Here is a 14,483-nt window from a genome sequence, read left to right as displayed (position 1 = left end):
GGTCAGGATAACCAGAGAAGACTTCTCAGATGAGGTAAAACTTCTACTAGATACTTTTCATCTAAGAAAGTGCCTTCTGGGAAGATGTCAGACACAATTCAATTGCTCAATAGATGTTTTCCTCATGATCAAGTTCATGGTGGGATGCATGAGAGTTAAATATTCCCATAAGAACATAATAATAGGAGCATGCCCTTCTCTACCACTTGTTTGGAGCCATGCACTTTCCATATATTATCCCCTCAGCCTTCCTGAACTCCTGGTGAAGCAGGTGTTGTTAGCCTCATTTAATAGATGAGGAAACTGAGGTTTAGAGAAGCAAGTTCATCTGCCCAAAAGCAAAGAGAAAGTAAGGAGGGGCCCTCTGACAGCACATAGCTCCAAAACTCCACAGTGTCAACCTCTTACTACTCTCGAGTGAGAAAATGAAAGGTTTTAATTTGAGAAAAGAGTGCTGCACTAATGTCGGAAGGCATGATTCAACCCTGGCTTTTATTTATTTATGAGCAGTAGAGTCTTGGTATAAGCCTCCATAACACAAAGAGGCGCTGTCTGGTCCCTCATGTCCCCTCCAGCTGTCACAGGGGAGTCCACCTTTTGTTCTTTTGTTTTGTTTTCTGTTTTTTTGTTTTGTTTTGTTTTGTTTTGTTTTAGTTCCTCTGACTCCTCTTTAAAGGAGAAAAGTTACACAAAGAGGGAGGAGAATTAGGAGGAAAACAGATGAGCTGCAGGTATCACCTGCCCCAGGTAATCACTCCTGGAGCCAGAAGGCAGGTTTGCCTTGGAGGGTGACGTGACTCCTCTACCTCATGACATCCAGCCCAGTATCTTCACAGTATAGGCTCAAGACCTGCTCTTGTATGAACAGGTACCTTTGTTCTCTTATGCAGTTAGAAAAGCCGTGAAGTTATTTCATGGCCACACCTCATGCAGCATGCAAATGATCCCCCTGTGATATGCTGTTCTATTTCAGGACCCTATTTCAAGTAGGCCACTGACATATTAGAGGTTTCCAATGTAGGGTGAATGTGGAAGAACTACTGTTGTGACTAGTTGACTGTTTTAGTTGTCTGTTGCTGTACAACATTATCCCACATTTAGTGGCTTGTTTAAAATGACACTCATGGATTCAGGAGTCCAGGCCTGGCTTTGCCGGGTCCTCTGCAAGGCGGCAATCAAGATGTTAGCTGGGGCTGCAGTTTCATCTGGGACTCCACTGAGGAAGAATTCAGTTTGCAGTTTCTTTCAGGCTGTGGGCTGGAATTCACCCTCAGGTCCCTGCCATGTGACTCTACAGGCAGCTTACTATATGTCAACTTGCTTCTTCAAAGCCAGCAGTAAAGCATCTCCTCCCAAGATGGGCATTGCAGTCTTATACAATGTGGCCACATGGACATAATCACGTACATCCCGTCACCTTTGCCATATTCTGTTGGCAGAAAGCTTTTCATAGGCCCTGCCCACACTGGGGAGTGGGGAGGGATTATGCAAGAATGGGAATACCAGGAGGAGGGGATCGTGAGAGCCACATTGGCTCACCCTCCAAACAAAGTGATCAGAATGTTGAAAGCCCTAGAAATCATGGAGTATGGAGAATAGTTGAGGCACTTGAAATGTTTAACCTAAGAAAGAGGAAAATAATATTAACAAACACTGAGGATTTTTCATATATTGGTTCTCTCAGCCCTCATACAACCCTATAAGGTAGATACTATTATCATCCCCATTTTAAAGATTAAAAAACTGAGGCACAGGTAGTTCAAGCAACACCTCAAGGTGACACAGCTACTGAATAGTATTGCTGGGAGTTGAACCCAAGCAGCCTGCCTCTAGAGTTCATGTCTAGCAAGGACTGTCAGTCCTTAGAAGATGAGGTTGAGTTTCCCCCAAAAGACTCTAGGACCAAAGGCTAATAGCTATTAGGTGGTAGATTAGGGACTTATGATGATAAAGAGCAAGTAAAGCTATGAGTTCAACACTTTTGTTTTCTTCTTCTTCTTCATTTTGATGTAATCCACAAATGTTCAGAAAAATTCAGATTTTCAGCTTCTCCTGAAAAACCAGACACTCTGGGTCCACATTTCCAGGGCATAAGTAGCAGGTGCTGAGGAGCACCTATCCAGGTTAAACTAGGCAAATGTGCACACCACAATCCCCACCGCTCCCTGCTGTATCTTCAGCTGTGACTACAGGTCTGTTATTTCTCATCCTGGCCTGTTTCAGGACCCCAGATGGCACCGTAAACTCCCAGGCCAGGCATTCAGGCAATCTAAACCGTGGTCACAGGAGGAAGCAAAGGAGGAGGTAGGCCTTAGTGACTATGAGAAGTTCAGCTAACATACAAAAGTATCAGGGGCTCAGCCTCTGCTGGGAACTGAGACTAAGCTCTTCACTTCACTGGGTCCTTAGCTTCCTTTCCTGTATAATGGGAGACAGTTCTGGTCCCACAGGTCCTCGGGAAGATCCAGTGAGATCCTGGAGAATAGGACTAACTCCTAAAACAGCCTTTGAGGCCCAGATCCATAGCCTAAGGAAAGCCAGATTTTTTGTGTGTTAGAACAACAAGACCTGAAAACCCATTTGTTTTCCTTCTTATTCTGGAAATTTCCTTCAGAAATAGTTACAAAGGGGGGAAAAAAACCCAACCTTTGAGAAAATAGGAAGGGGAGGACTCCTAGAGAGAAAACTTCACTGTGAGGTAAGGAGTTCTTTGCTGATGCTTTTTTGTTCTGTTTAAAAAAAGAAAGCTATTCTTCAAGAGAATGAAAAGGGAAAGGAGGGAGAGAAGCATTTTCTGCTGCAGATCTATTCAGAACTTTAAATCTCTGCCCAAGAATCCCAAGGCAGCCCCTGGAGAAAGGAAAATGCATGAGAAGAGGAGCTGGGAAACCCTTAAATAGCAATTGTGCCTTGGGTCCACCTTAACCCAGCAATAACAATAAAGATAGCTGACACTTAAGTAGCCCTTACTATGTGCCAGGTACTAACAGAAGGACTTTATTATTGACTCTTTAGAGCTCAGCCCAGCTCTGTGGGGCAAACACATTATCATAATCCCATTTGATAGGTAGGGAAATTGAAACTCAGAGAGGTTAGGTAATTTGCCCAAAGCCACACAGCCCATCCGTGGCAGAGCCAGGATTCCAATCCTTGTAGTCTTGCTGTAAGATTTACGCTCTTAACCACAACCTGGTTGGATCTTCAAGCACTGATTGAGCAGGTGCATGGGAAAGTCATCATGCTAGGTACCAGTGGGGTGAGAAGGAGGAGGAGGGAGACACGAGGAAAGAGCAAGACCCTGGTTGAGTCTTCTGAGGCAGTCCACTTTCTGGCTATGGGACCCAGGCAAGACCGTGAGCAACTGGGTTTTGCAGGTCTTAGTAGTTTCAGTGCCTTATACAATTAAAAAACAGTTTATGGAAGGAGGGAGTAAGAGAGAGGAAAAAGGAGGGGCGGGGAGGGAGAAAGAAAAGAAATAGAAGCAATAACCAACAATAGCAGCCAGGTCTTATCAAGTGTTTATTAGGCGAGATACTGCTAAGTGCTTTTACCCACATTGTATCATTGTATTCTCATAATAACGCTCCTATGGTTTAATATTATTACTTCCATTTGAAGGATAAAGAGACTGAGGCATGGAAAGCTCAGTAGCTTGTCCAAGGTCATGCAGCTGGTAAGTTGGAGAGCCAAGATTCTGACCAGGCAGTGTAATTGTAGTGCCCAGACTCCTAGCCGGTAATGAAACAGTAAATATTTGAGGTCAAGGTGTCATTCCTCCCACTTGCAGGGTACTTGGTGGATTACAAAACTCTTGTGGCGAGGTTTCCAAGGGTGGAGATATGAACAGAAATTTCCGGCAACTTCTGGCGAGACTCAGCCAGCAATTCGTAGCTAACATTCAGGTGCAAAATGCCAAGGCTTGCAGAGATGTGAAACAGAAACCAGAGCAGCCGATGGCGCACTGCTCAGAGGCCCACTAGTGGCCTTGTCCACTCAGGCACCGGCCCGTCTTGCACAGCAATACTCTGGTCATCTGTAGTTTTTACCCTTCAGGACACACTCTTGAGATCCCATCTCATTTGCTTCCTCATCCCCCCAGGACCAGCTGCAGCCCAAGCAATTTCAGCCCAGTTCAGCAAAGCACAAACCAGTTGCAGTGTTCCACACTAGTGAGCGGGCAACTGCTTAATTTGCACCCAGGCAGGTAGGCAGAGGAAAACAGAATTCAGGGCAGAAAGCTTTAGGAGTTCAGTCATGGCACGCCATTTCCTTCCCATGTTGGACTCGGCAATGTTAGAAGCTGAACACTGAGGCATGCGCAGCCTTACCTGAAGAGGGAGCTCTGTGTTCCGACTCCCTCTGCCATGTTTCATTCCTCTGCCCTGGTTCTCCCATTGCAAAATGGAGCCACCAGTACTTGCCCAACCTGATCATTGCCAGTGCTGAGGATTGAAGGGGTGGACAGAGATGACACCACAGCTCTAAGCTGCAAAATAATGGCTGGTAATACAGCTAATAGCCTTTTTTCCTATTTAATGCATTTCCTGGAGAGGCCATGTGCCTTGAGGGGGGAAGCACAATGTGAAGGTCACACAGACCTGGGTTTGATTCCCAGCTCTGCCAGTAGCCAGCTCTGTGCCCTTGGGTAAGTCATTATGCGTCTCTGTGCCAGGGTTTCCTCTCTTGCCAAGTGGGAATAATAATACCCACTTCAAAGAGTCACTGTGAAGATTGGCTAAGACAGCACCCAGCTCATGGAAGAAACTTAATGAAGAGTAACTAGTAGTTCCTTGCCTCACATCCCTAGTTCTCTACCATTGTCCTCCTCTTAGGGCAGCCTTCTCTTACCTCCAGCACCAAATCACAATCCACTGTTACAAGCCAGCACCATATATCAGTTCTTTGTAGTATGCATCACACTGTGCATTTATTTGGATGATTATTTGATTAACATCAGCCTCCTTCATTAGCCACATGGAGGCAGAGACTCTATCTATCTGTCTTAGGCCCTCACCATAACCCCACTGTCTAACACAGGCTTGGTACATAAAAAGTGCTCAGTAAATATTTGCAGAGTAGATTAATACTATTAGTATCCCAATAGACTGGTGTGTTCCATTTGTTTGCAAGGGAGTGTTACAAATAAGTTTTTGTTAATAATGAAAGTCCCACAGTTTGCTGCTTATTTCCTTTTTAAGAAATAATTAAAGCATACTCAAGATTATCTGTATAATGGTGTCATCCTCTTTTGCATTTTTTTTGACCTGTTTTTCTCTCGGGTGGGGCTGCAGTTAAATGCAAGCCCTGGGGATTACATTCCACCCGGCGGCGTAAACCCATGAGAATGTCTCCCACGGGAATGTCATTTGTCATTGGGTCTGATGGAAGCAGAAGGTTGAAAAATGTGGTCTTACATCACAGATCCCCTCCACTTGTAGTCTCTAGAAAACTGGTCTAGAAAATTGGAGACAAGAATGGCCTCTCTCTCCCTCAGATGGCGGGAACATTGAGAAGTTAATGCTTCTGAGATCCTGGGGTGAAAGCATAGAATTATCTGCTTCCTGCCATAAAACTTCCTGCCTTGAGATGCTGCTTATCAAACCGTTAACCCTAATGTGTCTTGACTAGCCGTGACCTGATAGGAGAAAAGCATTTTCCTCTTGATCTGGCAGCCTGCAGACCTCTAATGTAGCACGTATCACCCTCCTTTGCAATAATTTACTGTTTCCCACGTTTTAGACAGTGTCCCCACGAACTTGTTATCTTACAGTTAACTTTTCAGTTAACTTTTATGTGGCATAAAAAATTTAACTAGCAAATTAAATCCACAAATTCATGGTATTGCTTAAATAAACCCAGAGCTGGCACATAATGAGAAAAAAAAAAATGAGTCGGTTCAAAGAAAATGCTAAGTAAATATTAATAGTAAACTGTTACAAGGAAATGGCAGAAATAAATGTGAAAAGCTAATGTATGAGTTTCAGGATTGCTGCAGTTATTTATTTATTTATTTGCCTCTCTTCCTGTTAATTTATGAATTTCTTTGGGGGAAGAGACTGTCTTTTGCGCTTTACATCTCAAGCACTAGCACAGTCCCTGACACATTGGAGCTCAACAAATTCAGTGAATGTGGGATGCATGGCTGACTGAATGGTAGGACAAGCTCGGCATCTTGGGCCGAATGACAAATTCACTGAGGTTGGGGTCTTCCCGGGGCATTGGGAGCAATAGTATTTGTGTGTGGTAATGATCGGTAGAAGAGTGTTGGGCTGGCTCCAGGCCGTGAAATGAAAGCTAACGTGACCAAATGCCAGCTTACCCCCTTCTTGGATTCTCCCCACCAGACAGAATTCCCAGCTTCCTGGAATGAAGGAGGAGCCAATAACATCAAAATCCACAGGCACTTTGGACAGAACACACTTGCTGTGTGGCCTTGGATAGGTCACTGAATGTCTACTTCTCTGTGGACTAAAGGAGTCATTACAGTGAATGAAACTCTACGATTCTGGGAGGGGTTGGTCTCATTTTGAAAAATTCAGAGAAGGCAAGTCAGAGGAGATACTGATAAGCTTAAGGCAGGGCTCAGGCTTGAAAAACTGATGCCTTGAAGTCCAGTGATCACCTGCAGGGTCGGCATCATGGGGGCTTTGGGGGTGACATATGTGAGGTCACTCATGGGCACTTCTGCCCATGGGTCTAGAAACTTCCCTGTGTATATTCCAGGGGGCAAGGGGTGGCTTCCACTTCTGGGGGCCCCACCTACCTCAGAGCAGTGTCCAGAGCAGCCTCGCCAAGCCCAGCCGGTAAGCAGATTTGCTTCTCCTTTGAATTCTTATGCTTCCCCCATGACTGCATTTTGTAGTTTACCAAACACTTTTCCTGTCCGCTGTCCCATCTGATCCCCACAGGACCCCAGAGGAGGCCACTTAGTTTACTGCCACTTAGGAAAGTGGGAATCAAATGCTCAAGACCATGTGGTTCAGTAGAAAGAGCACCATTGGGGGCAGGGAGCTCACCACAAGGTGGCCCAGGACGTGGAACTTGGGGCCAGACCTCTGTGTTCAAAGGCCAGCTCAACCAGGTGCCAGCTGTGTGACCTTAGAAGAGTTAGATCTCTTCTCTGGGCTACAGGTTTCTCATCTATAAAATGGGAAGATAACAGTATCTGCCTCCCAAGGCTGTTGTGAATACTGAGTAAAAACTCTCTGGCACATAATAAGTGATCAGATTTTATTACCTCCTGGTTACTTTGAGGATTTATTAAGATCTATTTATTATTTATTAAGATTTATTAAGATAATGGGTATGTTCATTTCCTAGAACTCCCATAACAAAATGCCACAAACTGGTGGCTTCAAACAACAAAAGTTTGTTCTCTCACATTTGTGAAGGCCAGAAATCCAAAATCAGTGTCATTGGATGGGAACCAAGGTGTCTGCAGGGTTGAACTCCCTCTGGGGACTCTAGGGGAGAATCCCTTCCTCTCCTCTTCCAGTTTCTGGTTGTCGCCAACATTCCTTGGCTTGTGGCCGCATCTGCCCAACCTCTGTTTCCATCTTCACGTGGCCCCCGGGGGAGGTTGCACACAGGCACACACGTGCTCGTGTGTGAGTGTTAATCCTCCCTCTGCCTTCCACTAATAAGGATCCATGTGATGACGTTTAGGGCTCACCCAGCTAGTCCAGGATAATCTCCCTGACCCAAGACCCTTATAACTTAATCACATCTGCAAAAACCCTTTTTTCAAATAAGAAACTACAAGTTTTGGGGATTATGATGTGGTTATCTTTGGGAGACCATTTTTCAGCCTATCACATGGCCCTTTACAAAGTTTGCTGACCCTGTTCTAGAAGGATAGGGAAGCCACTCCCAGACTCATCAGCTCCCACCCCCTGATCTGCCTTCTAAGGCCCCACATCTCATCCTACATCTGCATTTGGCCCACATCAGGGGTTCGCCATTTTGTAAACACTTCCAAGGACTGCCTGTGTCTTCCTCACCCCTGCCCCCACCCTTTGCAAAAAAATAATAACAAAACAACACCAACATCTGCAACATTTTTTGATCTTCAGGTCCTACTTTTATCTCTTCTATGGCCCTACACTGTCTTCAGGCACAGAAAGAATGAGAAAGGTCTTTAGCAAACAAGTTCTGTTTTCTAGTATAGGACCCTTTCTTTACCTTATTTTGCAGGCCCGATGGCCTTTCCAGATGTCCTAGGAGGATTTTGCCCATCCTCTCTGGGCTGAAAGTTCTCTCTAGACATCCTAGTCCATTCTTCCCAGCAAACAACTACCCTTCCCAAGGTGAACTTTCTCAAGCAGCAGCTTGCTAAGAAATGTACTCTACTTCCCCTTTCATTGTCTGGTCATGGAAACAGATGTTAGTTTCCAGTGACCTCCTTGGCTGGTAAAACTAACACAAGCATGGTGATCAGTGAATGTTTGCTGTGGGAATAAATGAATACCTCACAAGCCCACGGTTCTGCTTCATGTGGATTGGGCATCCTTTTTGCACACTCCACAAGTTTGAAAATAAACAGAGGACATTGTTCATCTTTCCATGCGGTATTTGAAATGGCTAATCATGTACCCTGAGTAGGGGCATCAGTTCTGAAGATCAGTATGTCATGTGATCCTCCCCTGCGAGGAGGGCAGACAGATGATATCTTCATTTTACAGAAGGGAAACTGAAGCTCAGAAAGGTCGAGTAACTGGCCTAACATCAGTAGGTGGCAGGCATTGGTCCTGGAGCCCATTCCCCACTTAGTATGGTTTCTGCTGGCCTGGGCAGGGTCCATGGTATAACAGGCAGAATGGAGGGTGTCCCAGGAGGGTGGCCTGGCTTGGGAGTTAGAAGGCTGCTTCTGGTGTCTTGTCCATCAGTAATTCTGTGGGTGAACTTTTTCTCTCTGGTACTCAGTTTTCAGAATTTTAACATCCATGTGGGGAACAACTTCAGGAGGCCAGACTAGTTGTATAAAATAATAATAATAACAGTAATAATAATAATAATAATAATAGCCATCATTGAATTGAGCCCTCATTATGTGCCAGGCACTGTTCTAATGCTTTACATGGATTAGCTCTAATCCTCACAGCATCCTTATGAATGCTCTTATTATAGTCAGGGGAGAAAACTGAGATGCAGAACACTTACTTAAGAACCTTGATTCAGGCCACACACATAATAATTGGGGAATATGAAATGTCAGGAATAAGGAAGTTGCTGTATTGTATAGGAAGGTGAGGGAAGGTCTCTCTGATGAGGTGGGCACATGAATAAAAGCAGGAGAGAGCTGTGTGAACATCTAGAAGAATTTGTAGACTAAGGGACTATCAGGTGGAAAGGCCCCGAGATGAGGATGGGGATGATATCTGGGGCACAATGAGGAGTTCCTGCTGGTAGGAGCACAGAGTTCATCCAGAGGAACCTAAGGGAAGGCACAGTGTATGGTGACAGGTGTAAGGACAGTGTAAGGTGAGTAGATGTGGTGGTGAGAACTTCAGCAGATCTCCTCTGGTTGCTTCTCGTGCAAAGCAAGGTCTTCATTACTGAGAATCTAGAATGAGAAGATGTTAAAGGTGTGAGAAGAAAGGGTACAATGTTAAATAGTTGCCTAAAAGAATGGGACAGTGAATGCTCTAGGGAGTATACTAGGATGACAGCAGTCCTGAGTCCTCAAACTAATGGTCTTATTCCTCTCCAGACATGTTCAGACGTGGTATATTCAAATCACCTTTGCAGCTGAGACCAAAATCAGATGAAACAGAATGACATGTGTAGTAGGAAGGCAAGATCAGTTTTGAACACATGTTTGAGTGCCTATGGGTTTAAATGGCCACGAAACAGATTATGTGTGTGATCTGGAGCTTAGGAGAAGGTATGGGATAAAGGTAGAGTCATCAGCAAAGAGGGAGTCATTGAAACTGAGAAAGTAGGTGTAAAGTCCAAGAAAAGAAGTATAAAGAGAAAAGTATAAACTTGGGAAACACTCCCATTTTAGGGAGTGGAAAGAAGAAAGTATTCATCAAAAAAGGCAGAGAAAGGTGCTGAAAAATTAAATGAAGCATATTCTTCCTGAAGCCTATAAATGAGACAGTTCAGTGAAAAGGAGGAAAAATCATTCAGGGAGGTGAGGGAGAAGGAGAAATACTTCTGAGTATGCCCAAAAGGAAGCCAGTACTGGATTACCTCAGAGCACTTAGTAGAAATGCAAAGAAAAGGAACTTGTGAGCAAAATATAAGGGGCATGAAAGAAAAGACCCAAGAGAATTATGTACAAATAATAGGAGCTTTGGAAAGAGAAAAAAGTAGTTCCTGGAAGAGAAGGGATACTTTAAAGATAAAATAGAAGAAAATGTTCCTGAACTAAAGAAAGCCCTGAGTCATCTGATCAAAGGGGTTCTCTGAGTCCTCGAAAGATTGACAAAATAAATACAAAGACAAAATCTGATGATAAGTCTGAGCTGCAGAGTAAAGAGAAAAACCTGAAAAGTACTCACAGAAAGAGAGATTACAGGCTACTTACAAAGGAAAGGGAAGGAGACTGACAATAGACCACTCGTCTGCAGCGCTGGCATCTCAAAGGCAGTGGAACAGTTTTCTCAGACTGAAAGAAATGTGCATTATACAGGATTCCCTTGCCCGGTCACAATGTCATTCCTATTAGAGGGGCTCTAACATGCAAGGACTCAAGGCATACCATCCGTATACTCTTTCAAAGGGAATAACTTAGGGATGTACTCTAGTGAAATGAAAATTTAACCAGAACAAAGATCTCAAAATGAGGAAAGAACAAACATGCAAATAAATGTGTATTCGTGCATGCGTGCATGCGTGCGTGTGTGTGTGTTTTAAAAAGTCACCAGCAATTCTTTGAGAGCACAAACCTAGAAAAGCAGTTGGATCAGAAGCTGGGTTGCAGGGGGTTGTAAAAGCAATCGTGAGAGAATACTCATTGAAGAAATACGGAGATAAAACAAGAAGGGAAGATTACTTAAGGGATAAAAAGAATACTTTGTTTATAAAAGCAAAGCTCAAGTATGTTTGTAGGCAGAGGAAAAGGAGTCGTGAGTAGGCAGAGGTGGAAAGTGTACAAATGTGGGACAGTCCTGAAATATAGTAGGGACTAAGTCATTGCTGATGATTTGAAAATAAGATCCCTTCTATTATGGATGGCACATGCCTTCCACTAGCTTGCATTTGAGAAGGAGGGAGAGATACTGGAATGGCCAGAAGAAGGAAAAAAGGAAGAAAGGGTGGAGGAGGGGAGAGAGGAGAAAGAAACCATTTTCTACAAATACCCAAAGATCTATCAGAACTGCATGCACAAAGCATGTACATAAAACTTAGATTGCAAGTAACTTGTTCTGTGAGTGTTCTGCAAGACAAGCAAACATTTCTAACAAATTTTAACTTGATAAACAAGCGATGTCTTACTTTATGAATAGTATGTGATGCTGAATGTCACATGATCACAACTGAGCCAATGGTTCTTGAAATTCGCTTTGATACACAAGTGCTTTGGATTGCAAGCATGCTTCCAGAATGAATTATGCTCATGAACCAAGGTTTTACTGTATTTTAGTATACATGTATTTAATTCTGCAGTCTAGGAGTGTAGACCAGTTAATGCATCATCCAGCTGGGATTATTACCCATAGCCACATAGCTAGAGTGACCTCTGAATGAAGAGTACAAAGGACTGATCAGTGTTTGTTTGTTTGTTTGTTTGTTTGAGGAAGGATTAATTAAAGCATATCTGGAAGTCATGGACTAGGTTGGGTACCTGAGGAAAAGCATCAAGACATTTGGTTCTCAGTGGTATGGCAAAAGTGTGGGAGCCCCATGGAGGCTGAGATGCGAACCCAGGACAAAATCGCTTAACTTTATAAACAGTATAGCATAAGGATGAGGCTGGCTACGTGATGCGTTGGGCATGACCTTATGAGCCGCAGGGATTCAAACTTTGGCTCTTACTCGCTGTGGGAGCTTGAGATAGATATATATATTATAATATATATATTATAATATATATAATATACATATATATACATACATATATATGTATGTGTGTGTATATATATATATATATATATATATATATATATATATATATATATATAAAGAGGATAATACAGGCCTTGCAGAGCTTTTGGAAGATCACATCCACTCAACAGTTTGCTTTGGAACCATGTGCCAGGCATTATTCCCAAGGCTGGGGATACTTTAGTAAAGTAGACATTCTGTGTTTCTCCTCAGAGTTTCCATTCTAGGTGATTGTGAGGAGGAGAGCAAGAAAAGCTGCCTTTGGCATGAAAAGGGCAAAAGGTGCTCAATAGATCTCACTTCCACCCTGTCCCTTCCCATAGAGGCTTTCAGAAAGGCTCCATTGCTCACCCACACCCCTAGCCCTTCTCCCCATGGTTCTGAATACCTCCCCCAGTCTCCATACCACAAAGATGCAAGATTCCCTGGGTTTGAGCAAAAATCCTTGGAAACCAAGCTCTCCCATTTGAACAAGGAGCTGGAGGAAGAAGCCTAGTGCTTGGATCCCCTGGAACTCCAGGTCCCAAGTCTCAAGCCTAGCTTGTAAAGGATCACTCTACCGGTTGCCTCTCCTGGACATTCTTCCCCATGGCCTGCGATTGGTACATGAGCTCTAGTCACTTAAAAATACAGGATCACACACTCACTAGTGTATGGTCTTTTCCAAAACAAAAAACAAACAACAAAGAAAACCACCCAACTGTATGTATGCAGAGGGGTGCACACAGCACAGCCCCCAGTTTCCCCCCCTTCCTCAAGCTCTTCTCCAGTCTGCTGCCCCTGGTCAGTGTGCCTGCTGTCACACACGTGCCCAGCTCTCCCAGGGGGCCTTCCCGCAGGCCCTCCTTGCCATGTGACCTTCCTGCACTGTCACCCCCCCCACTTCAGTGAGACTGTCATTTTCTCATTATGGTCACCACCCCAGACCCGAACTTGTCCTCCTCTTTCCTGTTTCCAATTAAACCTTGTCCTATCAGGGATCCTAGGCCACGTTGTTCTGCGGTCTCCAGAGAGGAGAATGACAGCATGGGAGGAGAGTGGGAGGGATTCCCACTGATTGGCCTGGTGAGCCAGGCTGGAGATATTTTGGGGGTGGGTTAAAAGCTCTAGAGACCCCAAGGCAGATGGCGTGGGCGAGCAGTGTGCAGTGGGTGTGGGCAGGGTGCATTTTCCTTCCTTGTCTCGTGCTTTCTTTTCACAGCTGCAGTTCCTTGGAGCCCTAACATTCCAGTTCCCAGAGCTAATTTTAGGTTCTTGGGACTGGCTTGTTCTAAGTGACCCTGGCCCCCGCCTTTCCCCTTTGCTCGGCATATTCATTCCGGACCTCTGGCTCACACAAGCCACGCTCTCTTGCTGGCTCTGGAATCAGTGAAGAGCAATTGTAGTCCTGGTCCCCCACCAGCTGAAAGACCCTCAGGAAGCAGGAAACTGAATAGGGGGGCGTGGAGTGGGAGTCCTGGGAGTGGACAGAAGAGGGTGGGGGTGGGGAGCAGCTTCCTGCCTCCCAAATAAGGAGATGATGTCCATCGCAGTCATGAGCTCAGGGCTTCTATAGAGCCTCTAAGAGAGAGCCTTTAAGAGAGAGGACCAAGGAGCAGGAATGCGAATGAGGCCAGACAGATGGATGCCTGCCATTGCTCCGTCCACCACCAGTGCCCATTCAGTATTCATGCAGCAGGTGAACCAGGGCCTCCTGGAGTCACCATGTTCAGAGTCTCACCAGGTTCTCCACTCATGACATAGACATTCATGGAATTTTAAAGTGTAAGCCACAGATATTATCTTCTTCATGGCTCTAATTCCACAGTGGGGGGATCCACAGCCCAGAGAGGAGATGCCACTTCCCCAGGGTTGGGCATGAGTACCATGTTCTGTGAAGCCAGAGGTGGGAGCAGGACTTGAACCAGGGCTTCCTGCCCTCCAGCTCAGAGCTCTTTCGGGCACCAAGCTGCCTTCTGCTGTGGTTCTGTCCACTTCCTATCATTTGGGGGCAGGTCGCCAATTCCTCCATCACCATCAGCGGTGGGGTAATTGGGTGCCTCCCAGACTTTCTTTCTCACCCCAGCCTTGGCCTGCCTCTTTACTGAGGGTGTAATGGAAGCTCTGGGAAACAGTGCTGTCCCCAGGAAAATGAGTGCCACCTGCTCAGGATCCCAGCTGGGGGGACCATGCCCACTTAGAAAGGGACAAATTCCATTTCTGAACTTGATCTATGTCTCTGCCACTTCACCAGAACAGCTGATCAAGAACTGGATTTTCTTTTTTTTTTTAATTTTTTAATGTTTATTTATTTTTAAGAGAGAGAGAGAGACAGAGTGAGCAGGGGAGGAGCAGAGAGACAGGGAGACACAGAATCTGAAACAGACTCCAGGCTCCGAGCTGTCAGCACAGAGCCCAACGTGGGGCTCAAATTCACAAACCATGAAATCATG

General features: G+C 44.9%; 1 protein-coding gene across 1 annotated transcript in view; it reads left to right on the top strand.

Annotated features, from left to right (window-relative positions):
* Positions 1-14,483, top strand: part of SYN3 (synapsin III) — a 419,700-nt gene that overhangs the window by 193,849 nt on the left and 211,368 nt on the right. The window lies entirely within an intron of this gene.

The sequence above is a fragment of the Prionailurus viverrinus genome, chromosome B4 (genome assembly GCF_022837055.1).
Source record: "Prionailurus viverrinus isolate Anna chromosome B4, UM_Priviv_1.0, whole genome shotgun sequence".
Classification (NCBI taxonomy): Eukaryota; Metazoa; Chordata; class Mammalia; order Carnivora; family Felidae; genus Prionailurus; species Prionailurus viverrinus.
The sequence above is the reverse complement of the archived record's forward strand: the minus strand, read 5'-3'. Positions and strand labels throughout refer to the sequence as shown.